The following is a 22599-nucleotide window of genomic DNA, read 5'->3' on the forward strand; positions in this document are numbered from 1 at the left end:
TGGCTTATGTTTCTATATCCTAGAGATCCTTTCATTTAGCGTCCTACTATATGGCCTTTTGTATCAAGAATTTGCTCTATTGCAAATCTCTGCTAGGAGAGCCCAAGGTTTCTACTGATTATGACAAATAAGGGAAACCATTGAGCCTAAGTTCCTTTGAGTCTGGCTTACTTCACTTAATATGATTTTTTCTAAGCCTTTCCATTTCCTAACAAATGGGGCAATTGTCATTCTTTCTGACAGTAGCATAGAATTCCATTGTGTACAAATACCACATCTTGTTGATCCACTCATCAACTGAGGGACATCTAGAGGGGATCCAAATAGGGAACGAGGAAGTAAAACTTTCCCTCTTTGCAGATGACATGATCCTGTATTTAAAGAATCCTATAGACTCTACTTCCAAGCTCCTTGAGCTGATTCAAAACTTTGGAAGGGTAGCAGGGTATAAAATTAACCCTTAAAAAATCAACTGCCTTCCTCTACACCAACAGTGAGAGGAATGAGGCAACAATCAGGAAAGCAACTCCTTTTGCAATAGCCTCAAAGAAAATAAAGTACCTAGGAATGAGCTTAACTAAGAATGTAAAGGACCTTTTTGATGAAAACTTTAAAACCCTGAAAAAGGAAATTAAAGCAGAACTGAGGAAATGGAAAAACCTCCCATGCTCCTGGTTGGAAGAATCAACATCGTGAAAATGACAATCTTGCCAAGGGCTATCTACAAATTCAATGCAATACCCATCAATATCCCAATGTCATTCTTTAAAGAAATAGAAGAGGCAATCCAAAATTTCATATGGAATAATAAAAGACCCCGTATAGCAAAAACACTTCTTAGCAGAAAGAACAGCGCTGGAGGAATTTCAATACCAAACTTTAGACTCTATTACAGAGCAATAATTATCAAAACAGGTTGGTACTGGCACAAGAACAGGTCTGAAGACCAATGGAATAGAACTGAAGACCCAGATATTAAACTACAGACCTATGGCCACCTAATCTTTGACAAGGAAGCCAAAAAAAATAGAATGGAAGAAAGACAGCCTCTTCAACAAGTGGTGCTGGCAGAACTGGTTAAGCACCTGCAGAAAACTAAAGTTGGATCCTTCTTTGTCACCCTGCACCAGAATTAACTCCAAATGGATCAAAGACCTGGAGGTAAAAGCTGACACTCTGAAAACTAACTTTACTTTTTCTTATCAGTTTTTTTTCTTTGGTGGTACCATCTGTTTACCATGTGCTGTATTTCTCCAGTCCTGTTTTGCTTCAGTGTTTTTCTTTTGTTGTTGTTGCTTTGTTTTTATGGGGTCTTAGTGTTTTTCTTTTTTTCCCTCCTTCATATGCCCCTTATAATTACGGATGGATGCTCTCATGCCTAATTCGTTTGCTGAGATGGATTTCTGCTAATATTTTTCCCAGGCTGACTTCAAACTATGGTCTTCCCCAGTCTTACCTCCTGAATAGCTGCAATTAAAGGCATGTGCCACCAGGCCTGGCGTTATTTGTATTTTTGAAGAAACATTTAATCTAGAATGCCTCTTGATCTCACACACACACACACACACACACACACACACACACACACACACACACCTATATCAATTTCAAAAGACACATTTCCCATCTGGATTTACTATTATTTTTTCATTTATACTTTTTTTTCTCTTAAACCCAGTCCAGACCACAACAAAAACAACAAGACACAAACACAAGTAAAAGAGAAATGCTATAAACTCACATGGGAGTTGTCATTGAGAAATCATGTCCCTGAGTGCCACTTGTTCTGTGTCTCTGATCTGGTTTGTCCCCAGTTCTCAAGACAATGTAACAGTCAGTCATATCCTAAAGGGGAACCAAAAGGAAAAAAAATCCCAAACTCAACTTCAAAGTGCAGAAACTCCACAGTAACTTAAAAGACATGGTCAAGTCATTTAACATAAAAATAAGTCAAACTTATTTTTTTTACAAAAAAAAGAGACATAATTTGAGGTCTATTGAATAAAGTGAAAGAAATAATTGAGTTTTTTTTCCTTCCCCAGAAGATTGTTTCAGAGGGAAATTAGGCTTCTGTAAGCGATTCCATGCTGGTTGAGTGTGGTGAGATGTTGCAACACGGGCATGTAGACAGGAAGATGTCAAGTTCATGGACCCTTCGCCAGATTGTGAATGTCTGGTGAACTCTCAGCCTTTAAGAAGGTTCTCTACTGGCCAGGCAATGGTGGTACATGCCTATAATCCTACCTATCTCAGGAGGCTGAGACCTGGAGGACCCAAGTTCAAAGCCAGCTCATGCAAAAAAGCCAGTGAGATGATCTCCAAGTAACCAGTAAAAAGCCACAAGTGGAGGTGTGGCTCAAGTGGTAGAATGCCAATCATTAGCAAAAATAAAACAAGAGAAAGTGTGAGCCCTTGAGTGCAAGGCTTAGTACTGGAGCAGAAGGAAGAAGGGAAGGAAGGAAGGGAAGGAGGAAGGAAGGAAGGAAGGAAGGAAGGAAGGAAGGAAGGAAGGAAGGAAGGAAGGAAGGAAGGCAGGAGGAAGGAAGGAAGGAGGGTGGAAGGGAGGAAAAAGGAAGGAATTCATTGATTAATGGTGCTGTTGTTTGGCTATGTATAGAACCTATATGCCATTTATAATATGTTTTTTTAAACTATTAATACTCACAGAATCACACCAAGTTGAAACACACTGAGTTTCAACATACCAAGTTTCAACATTCAGCCTCAATGTTGTATAGAACTATAAGATAAAAATAAGGACCCGGAGACAGCCATTCAAAGCAGGTGTGATTCATATCGGTGCATGAGGCAGTTACAAGTAGACACAGGCCCAAACAACCATGAGGACCCCAGGCCCATCTGTGGAGGGAACTCAAGTTAGAAATGCAGAGCCTCATTCGAGAACTAAGCTGCAGGAGGAATTCCAAGCCTGCTATAGAAGGTGAGTGAGGAGGTAGTGATCAAGACCAAGATGAAGAGTAAAGGCGTCAGGAAGAGATGCTTTTCTCCACATTTGTGATGATACCTTTGTATTCTTATTGATTTGCAACTATAAACTATACACTATCAAATATCATGTAACCCTTTTATTAATTACAATAAAAAATTAAAAAAAACCTATACACTAGGGGTGGCAGCAAACATGTCTCTGACATATTCATTTTTAAGCATTTTAAGTGAACTTGATTCCAGTGACAGACCCTCAGATAGAAGCCACAATCCAGAGCCTCTCCAGTATGGGAAGCAGTAAGGAAGGTTCTCATATGAGACCCAGGTCATGAAAACTTTATGAGGTACAGACAGATAAACCCAGCAGGAGCTAGGGAAAGATATCCAGGCCTGGGCAACATAAAAATGTCCCAGTCTGTGCAGAAGTACGACCTTTATGAAATAGCTGTCATGGCCGTTAAGAAATTCAAATCCATTTACTGGGTGAAGACAGCTCAGGGGTAAGCAATAACCTTCACCTACTGTGTGCTTCTCTGAATGCTCTGGGAATGAGGTCTGCTCAATTCCTTGAAGGTAGATGATACTGGAAAGAGTACATACTGCACTCCAACTAACATACTTGGATGGGCTCCCTAGGTTTGTTTATAACTCCTGACCTAGGTGCCTGAGCTCTCCATGCTTTCGGGCCAGTCCTTCTCCCTGGCTATCCTGTGTCTTGTGGTCCAACCAGCTCGTAAGAACAACCTGGTCAAGTCTTTGGGTCCTGCTTTTTCCATTTTCCTTGGCGAGCAACTCTCACATACACTTCAATGGCAAAGAGCTGTCAACAGTTCATAAAAGGATCAAACACCTTAAGATGTTGTGTATGCAGTTCTGGTGATGTTTGCAAATGCGCTTCCTTTCCTAGTTCCTTACAGATAACCTTTGGCTGTCAGTGAAGTTATGTGGAGGGCAGACAGCCAGTTCTGACTTGGTGAATTTTTTTTTTCTATTTTTAAAATGCTTTTTACATTTCTTTAAAAAAATTATTCTTAAGTAGCTGCACAAAAGGGTTTCAATTCAACATGTCAGCATGAGTACAATACCTCTGATCAATGCCACCCCTTTCATGGTTCTCCCCAATCTCTCCCAACCCCACCCATCCCCGTCGCTTTTCTGCCCACTAAGTTGTCATCTATGTCGTTTGGTTGTTAAGAGATATTTCATCAATAGAACTTAGTGGGGTTCCCGTGACTGACTTTCCACTTCCTGGGGCACCAGGTCAAGGAAAGGCCTGTCAAAGGAGACCACTTGTAAAGGATTAACTTACTTTCATGTTGCTACCATTCAGACCCAAGGAGAAGCAAAAGAAAACACAGCTTTCCTGATGGCCAGGTCTTGAATACCAGCCCTGTTCCAAGCAAGACATTTTCAAACACAGCAAAGGTTAAAAGCTCACTCATTTGTTTCTTTGGTTCATTTTAAACTACCTATTGATGAAAAGCTCAGTGAAGAGGGAGAAGGGGGGCAGGCTTTTCTTTAGGACCCTTCTTTTCAGAGAATCTCCCTGCTTTTGCAGTTTTCCTTTCAGATAAATGTTTTGGGTTTTTTTGGTCCCAGATTGGAACTTGGGTATCTGATGCTTTTGTTCAATGTGAGCCATGCTTCCAATCCCTCCTATAATCTTGCTAGGTTAGATTAAAAATGATGGGGGGGGGTGAGGATGGAGAAGATGGATAACAAAGCATTCTGTTGGAAATGTGTTCGAGGCGAAAGGAATTCTTTTTGCTTTTGGAGGTCAGAACAAGGAAGGGAAGAGCTGGCAGTGGAGAGATGAGATTCTTTTCTGATTGAGAGAATAACAATTTCTGGGCAAACTGTGAGCAAGATTTCGTGTGTGTGTGTGTGTGTGTGTGTGTGTGTGTGTGTGCATGTGTGTGTGTGTGTGCGTGTGTGTGTGTGTGTGTGTGTGTGTGTAAGCCAGTGCCAGTACTGGAGCTTGAACTCAAGGCTCTTGCTGACATTCCACTTTTTTTTGCTCAAGGCTAGAGCTCCACCACTTAATCCACATTTTTGTGTCCTGCCTTTTGCTTTCATTGAAGATAGGAATCTCTTACATTTGTCTGTTGGGCTGGCTTTGAATCTCCACCTCAGATCTCAGCCTCTTGAGAAGCTAGGATTACAGACATGAACCATCAGAGCCTGGAAAGATATAATAATTTATTGATGCAAGGAAACCCATCAGATAGATGAAAAATAATTATTTCTAAATAAAATAATCAACAATAAGTTACAAATGCAAAGTATTTTCTCTTACTTGGATTTGCAACTGCTCTTCACAGTGTGATATGGGGCAAACCACTTAGCCTAAGTCTTATTACAAAATAGCTTGTTTGTACACACTGATGCAGGGAATCAGAGCTATCACACATGGCTGTGCTATCTGTGCACTGCACAATTCCAAGGGCTCTACCCACAGAGACACAACGTGCAGAGAGCCTTTTGGATTTACACCATACAGTGACTCTGCTAGAACAGGAATCCAACCCCTTTTCCTTCCTCCATGAAGTAATAAAGCAGTTGCTTTTTCCTCATTTTATCCGAGAACTCTTAAACTCTTCACCTCTGATATGTTATGTAAATCAAGGTATATCCCCTCCCCCCCTGCCAAATGTTAACAAGATCCAACAGATAAATAGACTGTGAACCCAACTAAAGGAATTTCTACTCTTCTTTTTTGGGGTATGTGTGTGTCAAAACTGGGGCTTGAACTGAGGCCTAGGTGCTGTCCCTGCGCTTCTTTTTGTTCAAGACTAGCACTTGATTCACAGCTCCATTTCCATTTTTTTTTTTGGTAGTTTAGTGGAAATAAGAGAAGTGCCTCATGGACTTTTCTACCCATGCTGGCTTTGAACTGCAATCTTCATATCTCATCCTCCTGAGTAGCTAGGATTATACGCATAAGCCACCAGCACCCAGCTCTGACTATATTCTTCTCTTCTTTCTTCTTTTTTTTTTGGACCAGTTCTGGGGCTTGATTTCAGAGCCTGGGTACTGTCTGTGAGCTTTCTTAGGGCTAGTGCTCTACCACTTGAGCCATAGTACCACTTCTGGCCTTTTCTGTTTATGTAGTATCAAGGAATTGAATCCAGGGCTTTGTGCCTGCTAGGCATGCACTCTACCCTTACGCCACACTACCAGCCCTCTGACTATATTCTTTAATCAGAGTCCATTCTATCATAAGATCTCTTAACATTTCTGCACATTTGATCCTATTTTTTTAATTTGCCTGCATTGTATGTGAATTTCTCTGGGATTTGACAATTAAATAAAGCCATGTATCCCACTGCAGAAACCATAAATCTGGTCACCTTAAAAACTCCCAGTGATTCTTCTAATCAAATACTTCCATCTCCATACATTCTTTGTAACCATGTGTCTGTTTTCTGTCTTTCAAATGTATACCTTTTTCAGAATGTTGTATGAATTGAATCATACAGTGGGTAGTCTTTTCATTCTGGTTTTTTTCTCTTATACAATGTGTCTAGAATTCATCCCCTTTAGTATGTGAGATAATAGCTCATTCTTCTGTATTAAAAAAACTGTATAATATGCCATTGTTTGGATATACTGTGCTTTGTTCATTCGTTCACTTCCTGGAAGACCTCTTGCTTACTCCAGTGTTGCTAATTATGGCTAAAGCAGCTATAAACTTTTGAATATAGCTATTATATGGATATACATTTTGTTTTTGCCAGTCCTGGGCTTGAGCTCAGGGCCTGAGCACTGTCCTTAGACTTTCTCAAGGCTAGAGCTCTACCACTTGAGCCTCAGCACCACTTCTGGCTTTTTTCTATATGTGGAACCGAGGAATCGAACCCGGGTCTTCATGCATGCTAGGCAAGCACTTTAACCACTAGGCCAAACTCCCGGCCCCTGGACATACATTTTAAGATCAGTAGGAAAAGGATTCGGACAGTGACTTCAGAGACCTGTAGGAAGTAAGGCTGTTTACTATTATGCAATAGTGACTTCCCAATTGGTTGTACTATTTTACATTCCCACTAGCTATTAAGAGTTTCTATTGTCACACAATCTTTACCAGCACATGATACAATCAGTGTTTTAGAAGTTAGCCATTTTATAGATATATAAGAACATCTGATTGCTGCTTTAATTTGCCTATTCCTAATGCCATGATATTTATCATCTTTTAGTATTCTTATTTTTCTTTAATGTAATGTCTAATAAGATCTTTGGTCTTCCTTCCTTCTTCCTTCCTTCCCTCCATGCATGGGATAGAACCTAGACCCAGAACCATTACCGCTGCATCCCTAACCTTGTTTATCTTCTAATTAGTTGTTTGTTTTCAGAGTTGTCATGTCCTTATACATTCTAATAAGCCCTTAGCAGATGTGTCACTTTCAACTATTCTCTCCAGATGTATGGCTTATTTTTTTTTCATTTTCCTAACAGTGTTCACAGAATAAGTATTCAAAGAGTAAGTTTTAAACACCAATTAACCATTTTTTCCTTTTGTGATTTGTGCTCTTGATAGTGTAGCTATAAAAACTGTCTAACCCAAAGTCACAGAGATTTTTTTTCCCTTCTGGAAACTATAGTTTTTAACATTTAGGTCAGTGGTACATTTCGAGTTAATGTATGTTTTGTCTGAGGTATAAGTCCAAGTCTATTACATAGAAAATGAATGTCTGATCATCCAGCATCATTTGTTTAAAAAGCATATCCTCTACTAGATTGTTTCTACACCTCTGTTAAAAGTAAATAGACTACATTTATGTGAATCAGTTATTTGTTGGCTTTCTAGTCTTTTTCATTGATCCACATGTTCATATTTTTTTGTAAATTCCATATTGTTTTAAATATTGTAGCTTTAATAATAATTCTTAACATCAGGTCTCTCTGACTATGTTGATCATTTTCAGAGTTGTTTTGGCTAAAGTAAGCCCTTTGCCTTTCCATATGTGTGTGCACGTGTTTGTGTGAGTCTGTGTCTACATTGAAAACAGTGGTGTGTGTGTGTGTGTGTGTGTGTGTGTGTGTGTGTGTGCATGTGTGTGTGTCATGGAGCTTGAACTGGGCCTGGCATCATCCTGAGCTCTTCAGCTCAAGGCTACCACTCTACCCTTGAGCCAAGCCTCACTTCCTGTTTTTTTAGAGGTTAATTAGAGATGAGTCTCAGGTCCTTTTGTATCCAGACTGGCTTTGAACCTTGATCTTCAGATCTCACTCTCCTGAGTTGCTAGAATTACAGGCATGAGCCACCACGCCTGGCTTGATATCAGTTTTTGATCTGTAAAAAAAATTCTGCTGAGATTTTGGGTTGGAATCTACAGATCAAGATTGGGAGAATTGTCTTTTTCATAGTCTTGAACCTTGCAATCATCTCCATTATGCAGGCTTCATTGATTTATTTTTGTGATGTTGTTTTCAACATATATAGATATAGACTCCATATATATAATACATTGACAGATTTATAGCTAAGTATATCTTTTTTTTTTCTCGAGTGCTCACACCCTTGCACTTACAAAGCAAGAACTCTTCCATTGACATGAATCTCTGCCTCCTATATTAATTATTCTATGGGTTTCTATTTTAATTTCAAATTTTGAAGTTTTATGCAGAACAGAGATCCTTCAATATAGGGCACTGTACAGTATAGGACTCTTGTTCCAGAACTGCTAGCACTTGTGGAAATCTACAGATATTCAAACTCTTTTTGCACAATGTCACTGTGTTTTCATATAACCTCCACATATCCTCTTACATATTTTCAATTATCTGAAGGTTACACACACAATGTCAAAACTCATTTGGCATTGTAAATAGTTGTACATTGCATTGCTTAGAAAATGTTGTTAACTAAAAACAAAGTTTGTTTGTGTTCAAATATGTCACAACATGTTTTTCATCCTTGGTTGGCCACACCTACAGATGCAGAGCCATGGATACAAGAAGCGGTAGTGCATAGAATTGATGTATTTGTTTGTTCACTTGTTTATCTTTGCAATCTTTTTTTTGCCAGTCCTGGGCTTGAACTCAGGGCCTGAGCACTGTCCTTGGACTTTTTCAAGGCTAGAGCTCTACCACTTGAGCCTCAGCACCACTTCCGGCTTTTTTCCATGTATGTGGTACCAAGGAATCGAACCTGGGTCTTCGTGCATGCTAGGCAAGCACTCTACCACTAGGCCAAACTCCCAGCCCCATATCTTTGCAATCTTTAATTGACACATTACAATAGAAATATGCTTTCTTTAACACAGTTTCTGCAGCTGTATTCTGCAATCTTTGCTCAAACTATCACCTAGTTAGGGGATTTATTTTTGTATTCTTTGGGATTTTTTTTTTGCACAGACATCAACAAATAGGGACAGTTTTGCTTCCTGTGCCTTTTATTTCTTTTTCTTGCTTTATTGCACTGGCTGAACTTTCCAGCAGGATATTGGCAGGGGTGGGCAAAGAGAGCAGCCTTGCTTTACCTCCTGATCTTAGAGGTCCCCTTGAGGATTCTCTACCTCTGGATCAGGCTATTCCCTTTCAACGCCCTGCTTACTGTTGCCCTGGCAGCCCAGATGCCTCAGTTCTGCATGGACGCTAACACCCAGCACAAATACTGAGCACACTCAGCAAGTGACATGGTAGATTCTGACCCCCAGGTTCCTGCTCAGGAGTGGTACCATTTCCTCTGACCACTCTTGGGAACTGATGTGTGCTCGGCTTCTATAGTAACTCTAAAGGGATTTCAAAAATAAAGAATGGGTAGATTGCTGCTGACGAGGCAGAATCAAGAGGAGGGTCTGAGAAGACTGCTCACACAGCTGAATTTACCAGTCTGGGCATTAGTGGCTTATGCTTGTAATCCTAGCTACTAAGGAAACTGAGATCTGAGGATCCTGGTTCAAAGCCAGCCCAGGCAGCATAAGTCCATGAAACTTAATTTCCAATAGACCACCCAAAAGCTGGAAGTAGAACTGTGGCTCAAGTGGTAGAACACTAGCATTGAGCATAATAGCCAAGGAACAATGCCCAAGTCCTGAGTTCAAGCCTGAGTACCACCAACACACACACACACACACACACACACACACACTTTTTTTGGTGGTAGAGTTGTGTGGGGAAATGAATAGGATTAGTACTGGAGCCCAGCACTTGAGTCATGCTTTCAGCTATTTTTCTTTTCCTTATTTTTTCAAGTAGAATCTTATTTTTGCAGCCAGGGCCAGCCTCAAACTTTAATTCTCCTGTCTCTACCTCCTGAGGAACTGATATTGTAGCTGCGTAGCTCCATACCCAGTTTATTCATGAGATAGGGTCTCACTAACCTTGCCCCAGGCTGGTCTCCAATCTGTGTCTTTCCATCTGTCTCCTCCACAGTTGGGATTATAGGCATGTATTTCTCTGTCTGGCGTCCAAAATGCTTCTTATATGAACTTCAACCACAAGATAAAGAACTTGCTCAAAGTTGTAGGGCTAAATACTGAGAGACTGATGGATTTCTAGTGTTGTCAAGGGGAAGGGAACACTAAAAATGATTGCTTTCAATTTCCCAATAGAAAGCTAAATAAAACACAGGCCCAACTTAGTCCTTGAATTATTTTTGTAAAGTCAGAACCCAAACCCATGTTTGGGGTGTGTGTGTGTGTGTGTGTGTGTGTGTGTGTGTGTGTGTGTGTGTGTGTGTATTTGATGAGACAGAACAGATTTCAGCAGAGTCAAACTCACATCCTGTGGATTTCTGTACTCTACAGGTGGTCTGGAAGCAAGCATGCCATAAATGTGCTCAAACCAATCTCTTTCCTACAAAGAACTCTGAACAGATACTCCTAGCAGGCTTGGTATGATAAGATTATATTCCTATAATTCAAGCTACATTGGAGATGGAGGAAGATTACAGTCTAAGGCCAGCTCTGGGGAAAAAGTGTGAGTCCTTCCCCGAAAATTAAACTCAGGTAAAAGAGACAGGAGGTGGTAGATGGAACATGACTCAAGTGAAAGACCTTCTACATGCCATTTGAAATTAGAATCTCCAAGTTTAGTGTGATCATATAAAATAGCTCTATCTCCCAGCTACCCTCATTTCCAGCATTCTCCCTGCCCTGTCTTCCATCACCTCTCTTCCCTCCAGTCCTCTGAATAGGAAGTGTGGGAAGCAAAGTTTAGGTCGGTGAATAATAGCACAAGAGAGAATGTTTGGATTATCCCAAAGACAAAGTGACCTAAAATACATTTCAAGCCAGTATAATAGCACAGGCTAGTTTGTGGCTTCTAATGAGCTCCATGGAAAGGATTGCAGTTATTTGGATGTTTATAGTGTGGCATGTTACTTTAGAAAATGATCCTTATTACTGTACACTCACACACCATATTCCTATTCAACTCTTTACAATGTCAAATAAAAGGGAAATAATAACACCTTATGTTTTGCTATTGCTTTACAGCTTACTAAGCCCTTTTATGACCCTGATCTCATTTGATCCTTACAATAATGTTGTGAAGTAGCTCAGGAAGGTGATTATTAATCCCATTTTATACATGGGGAAACTGAGGCCCAGAGAGATGAAAGGAGTTGCTCAAGATCCCTCAGCTAGAAAGCAGGAGGCAAGTTTGAAATCTGGCACCAAGACACAGAGCTCCAGGAAGGCTTTGTGAAGCTCTTAAGTGTGGCCAAGGAGAGACACATTTCCAGTTTCCAGATTCAGGAGTCAAAGAAAGGTCTGGACAAGTTCAGAGTTCAGGGAGATCTTGAAGGTGTTGACTGATGGGTGGTTCAGCAAAGAGGGCCAAACCAAAAACGTGCCAATAGGAAATTAGTTTTGCATCTTCCTGAGAGACATGGAGTGGAAGGAAAGAGAGCCAATGAAATGGAGGTCAGTCTGAGTACCTCAACTCTGTTTCTATACACTGAGAAAAAAGAAAGGGGGAGGGGAATGGAAGTGAAGAAAAAGTTCCATGGCAGATCAATAACCCCGAAGGTCTATTAAAATTATTGATCCTCATTTCTTATGTCCCTAGAGACATACACAAATGATTTTTTCATGGAATATGATTGTATGTACACACAGGTGATATTTTGAAGGCTAAGATTTGGTGAATGTTTTCATAATTTGGTAGAATGGGAAGTTTTCTAAAAATGACAGCAAAACACCAACCAAAAGAGTTGTAGGTATGGCTATACAAAGTTTAAATGTTTCTTTCTTGTAATTCAAACTAAAATGATGACTTATAAAAGTATTTGGGGAACAAATCTATGTCTAAACAAAAGTCTATATCTAAAAAATTAATGGTGAGAATAAAAGCACTTTACTAATGATTAAAATGAATTTCCAGTAGGAACATAAGAGTTAAGAAGAACATGGACAGGAAATTAAAACATTAGAAAGATATAGGCAAAGACATAATGGTTTCTCTCATTTGTAATTACATTAATCTATACAATGTAAATTCACTTTATGAATACAGAAGAGTTTTCTTTTTATTGTTGGAGTGTTGTATAGAGGGGTTACAGTTATATCCACCAGGTAGTACGTGCATTACTTCTCATACATTGATACCCCTTCTCATGTTTTTGTTCCCATTTCCCTCCCTCCATCCCCTCCCAATCATCTTGTTTTCCCCCTTCCTTTTCCTATTTCAAATAAACAAATAAACGTATATACAATGTACCAGGTAACAAAGTCAGATACAGTAACAATATGAGATTAACCAAAGGGCAACAAAAGAGAAGAGAAATAACATAGTACTTTAAGAACAATAATCACACAAGATAAAGCTCTTGTTTCCATATCCTAGAGATTCCTTCATTTAGCCTCATCCTATATGACCTTATATACCTAGGTTTTGAGCTTATTGTAGGTACAAAAGAGGTTACTTATGTTCTGTACTTCATTCTGGATGGTGATTATCTCCAGACAGAAGGATGATAGACAGTTTCCTCATCATTGTTTTTTCTTTGGCAGTCCTGGGATTTGAACTCAAGATCTTGATCTTCCTAGGTTAAATACCCTACCACTTGAATCATATTCCCAGCAACATAGGCTTTAGTTATATTTCAGATGTGGCCTCTTGTTTTTTTTTTTTCTGGGCTCCTACCTATGGTGTTTCACATACCTGAGGTTAGTAATGTACTCCCTCATGCAAGTTTATTGATTGAGATGGAAATATCCCTAACCTTTTACCCATATTGTCCTTGAATCACAATCTTCCCTATCTCCACCTCTAAGTAGTTAGGATTACAGGTGTGGGCCACAATACTGGGCCTTTCTTGTTCAACTCTTAAAATAATGAACAGAACTTACTGTCATGATAAATTCTCCACTCCACCTGGAACCAGGGACGTGTCTTTCTACTTTACTATTTCTATTTAAAAGTCATGTTTGATTGACTATATTCTGATTTTCCCCCTTTAGCTTGGGAACATACTCTATCATGAAATGGGTTGGCTTTGCATCCTTTGTTTGAACAAATAACCTGAGTTAGCCTGTCACCTAACTGGTGCCCTTGTCCTGTAGTGGTCTTCATGCTGGTATCAGCGTCTGAGACACAACTACTGTGCTGTACTAGGAAGGGAAGTATCTGGATTAGTATACATACAATGTAATCATAAATGTCATCTTTTGGAATTAGGGAGGTTGCTTCTTATTCTTTCCTAGCAGTATAGGATCTAAGCATAGTTTGAATATGCCGCATTCAAATCTTAAGATTGTTTTGGTCTGTGTGGTGCTGGTATTAGGGCTTGAATTCAGGGCTGTGTGCTCTAATTTAGCACTTTTTTTGGTCAGGTCACAGGGCTTGAACTCATGGCCTAGATGCTGTCCCTGAGCTTTATCACTCACAACTGGCCGTAATGCCACTTTCTTGGAGAAAAGGGTCTCGCAGACTTTCCTGCCTGGCTTTGAACCACAAACCTCAGCTTCCTGAATAGCTAGGATTACAGGCTTGAGCCACCAGCACCTGGCTACTTTGCGTGCGTGCGTGCGTGCGTGCGTGCGTGCGTGCGTGTGTGTGTGTGTGTGTGTGTGTGTGTGTGTGTGTGTGATTGTTGTTGTTGATGTTGTTTGCCCAAGGCTGGCACTCTACTTCTTGAGTCTTACCTCCACTTCCAACTCTGCCAGTTAATTCGAGATAAGAGTCTTGGATTTGGCTTCCTTGGGCTGCTTTTAAACGGGGACCCTCAGATCTCAGCCTCTTGATTAGCTTGGAATACAGATGTGAACCATCAGTGCCCGGCCTGAAAGTTAGGACTTTTGAAGAAATTATTCACAGTGGTCAGATATAGATTCTGATGCGACCAATTTTTTCCTCTTTGTAGATTCATCTCTAAGCAGCAATTTTGCCCTAGACACTCTCCATACTGAGCCCCAAGAACAAATACAACCTGATGTACATGCCATTGTTTAATCAGATAACAGATGAAGAACATCAAAAAAGATTCCCATAAGAAGCCAAAAGACACCATCAGAGTCCACAAATAACATTAAAAACCTCATTTTCTGCCTTCAAAAAGGTCAGATCACATTCACTGACACAGAGGGAAGATCTAACACATCTTAAGAGACTTTAAATCTGCAATGTGATGTGCATCCCATGGTTCCTCATGGAAGGTAAAGGCCTTTTGTCTTAGGGAAGGTCAGGGAACAGAGAGAAACAGAGGAGAGAAAAGACAAAAGGTCCCCATAAGGAGGCACCATTTGCATCTGGGCTATGCTTCAGAAGCATGTGGCTGAAATGGCTATGCTGTTCTGCTAAATCACATTCATGACAGACACCCGAGGGGAGGGGCTTTATACATACACATACAACGCCCCACCTTCTCACTGCTGCGCTCCCAGAAAAAGGAAGGACTCTCTCCTAGGTAAAAATGACTTCTATTCTCACCTTCAGATACTGTGTGTGTGTGTGTGTGTAAGGGAGAGAGAGAGGGAGAGCACATAAGGGCCATTAGGGTTGGGCATGAACATTTCACCTGGGGGTCCTATCTTGAACCAGGTAGAAACGTTGGCTTGCCTGGTAGAACCTGGCCAGTAGCCATGGAAAATTTCATAATGATGATGACGCCGCTCTGGCTTTTCATCTTCAAAGTCCTTTACAAACAGTAATTAATTCCTGTAATACTCATGAGGTAAGTAAGTAAACACCATTATCCCCATTTTATAGATAGAGAAACTGAGGTGAAGCAGCTAGGAAAATGGCCCAAGGCCAAAAGGAGCCAGCCTGGGAGCATGGATCAGAGGAAAGGCTTGGCCTAGTGTGTACTCAGCCCCTAAGGCTCACACCATCCAGCCTTCTTGACAGGAAAAGTGGCTGTGGAGCCAAAGGGTAGCCTGAGGCCTAGGGAGGCCTAGAGAGGTCTTCGGAGGCCGGTGGAAGGCAGACTCCCTCAGCCAGGCTCACCAAACTAGGAAATGAATGCTGTTATTCATCATGTGGGCAGTTTTTTTGCATTCACATCAAGATCCCTTGCAAAATAACAACAAAAAACCCATTGAGGCTCCTTTCTCCTCGAACCACATACTTCCTGAATTTTTCCTTGAAATCAGGGGTGAACGGTTCTTATAACGCCCTCAGGAAGCAAGACGATTCAGCCCGCCCTACAATTCTTGGGAGGCTGCATTGAGAAATGTAACCACAGCCTGAGCCACACTATAGGAACCTTCTTCTATGAGTTTCTGGCCAAGTTCCTTCACAAGACATTTAATAGCCATCAGGCTGGCTTCATACTGGGGCATTTATTTGGGTACCTCCCCCATACTCAGCAATTAGGTTGAAACCTAATATTAATGCTGACGAGGCAGGCTGGAGGGGAAAAAAGCATGAATTAAAATGAAATGAAATGGCTTATCAAGAGACAAACTTAGTTTCAGAGGAGCCAGAGTCACCAAGCAAAACTCTCAAGTACTCCAGAACTGAATGTAAGCCAGCCCACCCTGAGAGCGGTCAGGGATCCCCTTTCACGCCATGAGGCAACAATGAATATTGACCTGATCCCCCCCCCCCCACACACACACCACACACACACAATCTTACTCTGTCTATCCAGCATGCTGGCTTTCTCCTCCATAGCCTCAAAGATCCTTCAGCAACCAGAACATGGCTGTTCCCAGCTACTTTCATACTACTGGCAATTTGAAGCTGTTGTGTTGTGTAAGTTTTTGTATGTGTATGTATAAGGCCGGGGAGGGTGGGAGATTGTGGGGTTTGTACACTGTCCTTGAACTTTTCTGTTCAAGGCTAGGGTTCTATCACTTTGAACCACGGCCCCACCACTTCCGGCTTTCTGGTGGCTCACTGGAGATGAGTTGCATGGACTTTCCTTCCTGTCTGGGCTAGCTTTGAACCACAGTCTTCAGATCTCAGCCTCTTGAGTTGCTAGGGTTACAGGCAGGAGACACCAGCACCTGACTGTAAGCTTTATCGCAGTGTCAGGACTTGGCCTCAAATGAAAGCTAATGGCTTTTAGATTCTGAACCAACCATAACAAATACTTGTACCATTCAGATCCATTCTCCTGCAGTTCCGAATTGGCCTGTCAGGGAGGATGTTCCCCATCCAGAGAAATCAAATCCAGGGACATTTGTGAAGACTCGTGGGGATGTTTCAGACTTGAGGGAATCCTGGCACAGATGGACAATAAGGGGTCAGCCACAACCCAGTAGGTCCCGAGCCTTGTCAATCATTTCCTGAGGCATCTTATTGGCTGAGGCTATACATGAGAGACCATTTGACTCACCCTCCTCATTTACTTCTAAAGGGATGGGCGCCAGTAGAGGTAGTTTATGAGAGCTACCACCTCTGGACTGCACACTGGATGAAGGCAGAAACTCCTGACATTCCTGGCTTGAATACACTGATGACACTGAACAAAAAGTAAAGACAGGTGTGGGTGGCTCACACCTGTAACCTGAGGATCTGAGGCTCAAGATTCCACGCTAGTGTGGGCAGGAAAGTCTGTGAGACTTATCTCCAATGAACCACCAGGAAACGGCAAGTGGCCCTGTGGCTTAAAGTGGAAGCCTTGAGAGAGAAGAAGCTCAGAGATAGCACTCAACCCTGAGTCCAAATCCCACAAACAACAACAACAAAAGAATGGTTCTGAAAACATCCATGGAAGATGGTCATGGCTCTTAGTCTCTGGACAGGCAATTTCTCCCACTTGACTCAAGAACAATGCAACCACTGGAAGATCGCTTCTCTCTCCCTGCCCACCTCATCCCCCTGCCCCTTCTCTGTGGTCCCCCACTGGGTGTGTTGCAGGTTCAAGCATCACACACATGTGCTCTCTGCAGGTAAAGCTAAGGGGAAGGGCTGAGCTGAGAGGCGTAACTTCCCACCACATAAAAGCAGCAGCCTCGGTTCACGGGCTGGCTGCCAATGCGCCTGGCTGCACAGCCACACCACCACCATACCTCAGATCTTGTGTTCATAAATAGATTCTCAGTGTTGATACTTAAGGGTGAGGGTGGGTGGGAGCTGATGTTCTGTTTCTCCAGCACTGTAATTAATGGATCCAGCAATGAGGCCACAAGGAAGCCAGGAAGAGGAAAATATCCACCTGGGGGGATTGTCTGTGGCTCTTCCTCTAAATATGTGGGGACCCAAGCGGGCTGTGGCTACAGCTTCCATGCCTGTGTGTGTGTGATATGTCGTGTGAGGCACAGGGGTTTGTGTGGTGTGTCTGAGCAGTGTGTGGTGTGCATGAGGACACGGTGTGTGTTGTCTGGTGTGTGCACATGTGTGTGGAGTGTATGCGCAGTGTGTGGTCTGGGTTGTGCACGGCTGAGTCGTAGCGTGTGGCGGAGTGCACAGCGCGTGTGTGGACAGGCTGTGCTGACTCTTGGCAGTGAGTGGGGAGGGCTGGCCTGGTTGGCACGGCTGGCACAGCGTCCGCTCTTGCTGGGGAGCTGGAGGGGCGGAGCAGGGCAGGGTGGCCAGGCACCCTGGGGCCTGGGGGAGGCTTGGGAGGTTCACAGAGACACTGCCGGAGCCCAGTGTGGATCTCCCTTGCCCAGGTTAGAGCAGGGGCCAGGGGTCCCCCGCCATGAAGCCGGGCCCAATTCCTTCACCTGGATGCAGCCTGGACACAACCCAAGAGTCAGTTGAGACAAGTCAGCCTCGACTTCTGCACAACCGGTGCCATGACAAGAGCCATAATAACACGGTGCTCCAGGAGCAGAATTTCCTAAGAGGAAGCTGTGCAGGGGCGACTGGTCCCCAGCTCTCTCCCACACGGTTTCCCAGGAGTTGGGGTTCTCATTCGGCTTTGAGGTCTTTGGTTCTCACCTCACACTCTAAAACCACTCCTCAAACCCAGATCCAACTGGCAAATGACAGAGGTGGCAGTGTCCTTCTCACTTTAGGACTGGCAGCCCTTCTTGCCCTAGGCAAGGAGAAAGAAAGGAAGGAGGGGAGGGGAGAGGAGGGGACAGGAGAAGAAGGGGAGCAGAGTGGGGGGGAAGTGGAGGGGAAAGGGATTCACTTGACAGCAGGGATGGTTTTCCTCCCAACAACAGTTAGGCAAATGGTCTCGCAGGTTTCTGCCCCTCAAGGGCTATGCAACCTTGGACAAATTATTTCCCGAGCCTTAGTGTTTCTGAATCTCTAAAGTGGGTTTCACTGGAGTACCTCATTCATAGTGTGATTGAAGGATTGAAGGAGATGATGACTTACACAGTATCTAGTACTTAATGGTAAAAACATACCTTTGAGGTGACTGCCCTGGGTAAGGTATTGCATCCAGGTATCTGGGGAAGGCCTGCTCTGTCACATGGTGGGCTGGGGTCTTCCATGCTAGTCCTAAAAGAGGTGCTGTGCCTCGCCATACTCTTGGTTCCTCTGCAACCACCCCTTGCATGCTCTGGAGCCCTCTGTTGAGTGCCCAAGTGCCTTAGCTGCCACCTTGCTGAGTGTTTGTCCCCAAAATACTTTTCAGAACACTCCGTTGCAAAGAAGAAAGTTCCATAGACAGACAGTGAGCCAACTTCATTCAAGAAGAACTGGAAAATGCCTTCCCTGGCCTGCATTGGCAGGTTGGCATTTGGGGGCTGGCAGAATAGTTGCTAAGGAAAACCACACCTAGATAGCAGGGTGATGTGCCTCCTCTCACTCATGGCGGAGCCTCTGCACCTTTGCATGGGCCTGTCCCTTTCTTCTGCCCCCTGATCACTGCCAATCCCATTCTCCAGGGTTTCCTCCATCTTTTTGCCCCAGTTAGAATGTACTTCTTTGATGGCAGGTCACTCTGGTGTAATGGCTTGGTTATAGGTTCATTCCAGAACAATTCAGCTGGATCATTCTGAGTGGCAGTTTTTGGGCAAAGGTAGCTGGGCACAGTGTCACTTGGCACATGGAGGATGATTGGATTGCTGTGTGGTTTCTACTCTACTGCCACCAATAGACAAGTGGAAGGGTGTCATTCTCTGTCACGTCATTTTCTGCACTTTGTGTGAGAGATGGGGATAACTACCTGAAAAGCACATGGTAGAATACAATTAACCTTGTATCGGGCATAGATCTTGTGAGCCAAAGGCTTTGGAGTGAGTTTCTCTTTAGAAAGACCAAGCCGAGAGGTTTCCTCCTATGAAAGACTGAATTTAATATATTTCCTGAATGCAACATAAAAAGCAAAGCTTCTTCTTAATACACTTCCTAGACAGAAATATACCTTTGTTATATACTGAAGAAACATCCCACTCACATTCCACGGAGAATTGTAGAAAAGATATGCTCGGGGCTGGGAGTTTGGCCTAGTGGTAGAGTGCTTGGCTAGCATGCATGAAGACCCGGGTTTGATTCCTCGGTACCGCATACATAGAAAAAAGCCAGGAATGGTGCTGAGGCTCAAGTGGTAGAGCTCTAGCCTTGAGAAAGTCCAAGGACAGTGCTCAGGCCCTGAGCTCAAGCCCAGGATTGGCAAAAAAAAAAATACGCTCGATGTAATAAGAAATATACTGTTATTTGTCTTTAAAGTTCTCTTAACTTGTCTCCTTTTGATTAGAAAAGTAATGCATGTTCATATTGAAAAAGATATGTCAGACAGTTCTTTATTTCAGTTGGCATTAAAGCTGGGCATGTGGTCCTCCAGAATTTTTGGTGCTAATGTGGCATGTACAACCTCACATGTGCGGACTCCTAGCAAGATTTTTTTTTATTTTAGATAATTATAGATGTACACGCATGTTGTATGAACACAGACAGAACTTGTGAACTCTGTTTCTCCAAGAGTCCCATCTTGCTGGAGAGCATTGCAACCAGCCTCTTACCGTCAAAAGACACCCTTTCCACATGCACAAGATCCTTTCAGGTGGCCATTCTGTGTTTTTGTGTATATTTCCCTTAATGACAAAGTATGTGGAACAGCTTATTTATGTGTCCGTGTGCCACTGAAGTGTGTGCAGATCCTCCTCAATAAATAGCTCTTCAGAATTTTCGACTACTTCTAATTGGGCTTTAACTGTTGAGTGTTAAGAGTTCTTTGTATGTATGCTGATCTTTTTTTGTTGGCTGTGTAGTTTGAAAACTTTTCCTCCCCAGTCTCTAGCTTGTCCTTTGCATCTTCTAAACAGAATTGCTTATAGAGGCAACTTTTAAATTTGAGTGAAGTATCAGTATGTATGTATGTATGTATGTATGTATGTATGTATGTATGTATGTATTGTGTGAATGTGTATGCTAGTTATCTTCTTTATTACCATGACAGAATGCCAGACATAAACAAGTAAAAGAAGGAAGTGTTTGTTTTAGCTCAGAGTTTCAGAGATTTCAGTTCACTGTTCTTGCCTTCACTGATTCTGGGTTTCTAGGGAGACACAACATCATCGCTACAGAGAGCTGTTTATCCCATGGTGGACAGGAAGCAGAGCGATAGATAAAGGGCTCAGGAACCATATATAACATTCAGGCCCCTCCTTTCTCCAGTTAAGTCTCACCTTCTAAAGTTTCCAGAGCCTCCCAAAATAGTGCTACCAGCTAGAAGAAGCATTCTAACACATGATCCTGTTGCCGGGCAGAGGAGGGGTGCATTTCATATTCAAACCATAACAAATGGCATGTATACAATTATACCATACAATCTATCACATGTAAAGATATATACATATATATACCATAACATATATAAGGAGGTGTGTGTTCTTCAACTGTACAATACTAAGCATAATTTAACTCAGTATTCAATTGTTTGATGGTAGAATTGTTGTCAACTACTTCAAAAATGATGCAAAAACAAAACAAGCCAAAAACAACCCCGCAAAAACCCTAAAGGGTTTTCTGTCAGTGAAGTGGGAGGAGAAGGGCTTATTTTACAACAAAAGACATTGCTTGTCAGTGTTGTAGAAAAGTCACGGACTGGAGATCCTAAGCAATTAGCCAATTTATATAAATTTTTTAAAGTGGGTCTCAAAGCTAGCCTTTTAAGTTTTTCAGTTTACTCAGAGAAATATATAAACCTGCCACGGTGTTGAAGTTCAACGTGCAGAAAGATTCCTTTCCAAGCCATTTTAGTTCTCCCTACTGACCTTTAGACAAATCAATTGACGGTCATTTCAGGTGACTGCACTAGTTGATCAATCACTGGCCTGATAGACATTGATCCACTCTGATACTGTCTCCAATGTGACTCTTTCACGCTTGGCAACTCTGGCCAGTTGAAAGTGCAGGATCTCTGATCAGTGCTTTTCATGGAACATGAGACTGTCAAGAGGGCAGCCCTTGAATATAACCAGGGCTTGAGTCCAAAGAGAGGGCGTATGAAAGCCATGTGTGCTGAGTTAAGAATAGGAGTAAGCACAGAACAATATTAACTTTAGAAATGAGATGAAAGCCCACGTGTGCTCGATTCCACACAGAAGGAGAGACCCCATGCTCCTTCAGGCCCTCCAGTCCTGCTTTTAGATGGAAATGATTTTGTTGAATACTGACACAAAGGGAAGATACAAACGCACAGAGGGGCCTCAGTGAACAATTACATGCAAGTAGGTTACATGAAAATATGGTCTCAAGTGCATGATATCTTGTGAATATTAATTAAGGAAATTATTCTCAGAGCAGCGAGTGTTTAAAACGAGATCTAATCTCTGCTGAGTGGCCCTGCCATTCTTTCCCTCAATGTTTAACTTCAAAGGGCTTTGGAGTTGGGGCAAATGAGATTATTATTACTTCAATCTAGAGAGGAAAACCTATTCTAACCAATCTGAGGATAAATTCTAGAATTACACATAGCAGTTAATACAAAGGGGACAAAAGAAAAGAATAAGATTGAAAACCTATGAATATCTGGCAACTGAAATGATATTTTTTAACCTTTAAAGAAAAAAATCTATTCCATCCCCCTTCAAAAATTACATGTTTCAAATGTAGAGCTTACAGAGAGACACGGACTGGCTGTAGATATAATTCTGAAGGAACTATTCTCAATAAACTTGATGCCAGTAAAAATAAATGATATTAGCAGTAATAATAGTGAATTCAATTCGTGTTACTACTAAGTGTTTTCCTTATATGACTGTTTTTAGTCTCTGTAAAAATTCTGGCTGTAGTAGGCAAGTGTGAAGAGACAAATGAACATCATAGAACTGGGGTTCAAATCATCGCACCAGTAAGAGATGATTAGCCACCATCCATAGGTAACTTGTATGGTCATAGCTTGTGTGGAAG

The 22599-nt window shown here is 42.1% G+C and overlaps 1 pseudogene; it reads right to left on the reverse strand.

The window, feature by feature from the left end:
• LOC150047305 (elongation factor 1-beta pseudogene) overlaps nucleotides 1–18799 on the reverse strand; it is an 82245-nt pseudogene extending 63446 nt beyond the window's left edge.
• Between the last annotated feature and the right edge of the window lie 3800 nt (nucleotides 18800–22599).

Source organism: Megascapheus bottae, chromosome 23, assembly GCF_031878675.1.
Source record: "Megascapheus bottae isolate mThoBot1 chromosome 23, mThoBot2.hap1, whole genome shotgun sequence".
Taxonomy (NCBI): Eukaryota; Metazoa; Chordata; class Mammalia; order Rodentia; family Geomyidae; genus Megascapheus; species Megascapheus bottae.